This window comes from Anneissia japonica, unplaced genomic scaffold (assembly GCF_011630105.1).
Source record: "Anneissia japonica isolate Jap-2015-1 unplaced genomic scaffold, ASM1163010v1 scaffold17045_len1571_cov110, whole genome shotgun sequence".
NCBI lineage: Eukaryota > Metazoa > Echinodermata > Crinoidea > Comatulida > Comatulidae > Anneissia > Anneissia japonica.
The window spans coordinates 1-1,571 of record NW_022726897.1 but is presented as its reverse complement, the minus strand read 5'-3'; the positions used below and the strand labels follow the sequence as shown (position 1 = coordinate 1,571).

Genomic DNA, 1,571 nt, shown 5'->3' with positions numbered 1-1,571 from the left:
TGTCAATGTATGCTAACACATGCAAGTAAGTTTAGCTATAATGTAGAGAATCAATGAAACATTTTCAAACTTAAATGTAGTGGTTTTTCAATTGAGATAAGCATTATCTTTCATATCATTAGGCCGACCAGCCCTCCATAAACTAACGTTAGAATACCGCACTTTCAGCGGTAAAGAACAATTAAAACCTCATAAAAAAGGCAACTAATCCGTTTACCTATAATTGAATCCAAGGACACCAGTGTTAAACACTCAGTACTTATCCTTGATAATGTGTTAATCCAATTAATATAGTGAGATAACCATAACGTTAGTTTATCGAGGACAGGTTGAGCTAATGTACAGTAACTAGTTCCATATATAAAGACAGATTCACTCAAAGCTCTCATGTACCGGTATACCTTAAATGCTAATCGCATTATTTGAATGGTTCTATCTTTATATGCTGTACTAGTTTAGTTTGAAGAAGGGGTATTGTGAACCTCTGGAAATCAATTTTTGACCAATGTTACTAGACCCAAAAACAGCTATGTTGAAAAGTTGTCCGGATGTCCAATGTATCATTATTATGTAAATAAGTACAGTACTGCCATTACCAAAATATCTATTTTTCACTATATCTCTCATAATGAAACTTATTAGAATGATGTCCAATGTATCATTATTATGTAAATGAGAAATATCTATTTTTCACTATATCTCTCATAATGAAACTTATTAGAATGATGTCCAATGTATCATTATTATGTAAATGAGTACTGCCATTACCAAAATATCTATTTTTCACTATATCTCTCATAATGAAGCTTATTAGAAAAAGAATTAAATTGTTGAATTTTTTTGGCTATTTCTTAGGAAGCCAAGCTTTGCAACCAGAGCGATTCTCCTGAGTACCGAGACACTGAAGGCAAGGGGCCTGTATGGTGAAGCAGCCATGGAGTTTATCAGGATGACTGGAGAGGTAATTACTGAATACTGCCCTCTATTGACTCAGACAAGATGTTCATATACAACCATTGTTTTCATGCAAATGTATGTTTTTATGTTACTATAAGCATGGAGGAATTAGTTTACCATGCTATAAGGAAGTTTTCAGCAGATGTTGTGATGCAGCAAACAATATCATTGGCGTTTTCGTACCTCCACAGCCAATTTAATTGTGATGTTTTCTTTTGAAGGACTCAGATTTGAGGAGTGCCCTGTTCTTAGAGCAGGGTGCACATTGTTTTATCAACATGAAGACACCAATGGCTCGTAAATACGCGTTTCACATGATACTGGCTGGCCACAGGTATAGCAAGGCTGGACAGGTGAGAAAAGCCCCTTCATTCTTTGTTTTCTAATTTTCTAATATAATTGTTTTTTAAAGTATATTTTCATTTTTTAGTTCCTATGCATGTAATGCAATAGGAACTATTGTAATCACTCTTGCTATTTCCTATGTTTTTTATTGTGTGTAGTGTGTATGTGTGTGTGTAGACATTTATGCAAATGCGCATGCGTCTAGGAAAAGTTTTCCGACATTTTGTTTTACATCGCGATGCGAAGATCGATGTGAAGTTTCTGCAGAG

The 1,571-nt window shown here is 34.6% G+C and overlaps 1 long non-coding RNA gene across 1 annotated transcript; it reads left to right on the top strand.

Annotated features, from left to right (window-relative positions):
- Window positions 1-1,310, top strand: LOC117113367. Its single transcript, XR_004446198.1, has 3 exons — window positions 1-25; window positions 856-961; window positions 1,179-1,310. It is a non-coding gene; the product is annotated as an uncharacterized LOC117113367 (long non-coding RNA).
- Window positions 1,311-1,571: the final 261 nt, after the last annotated feature.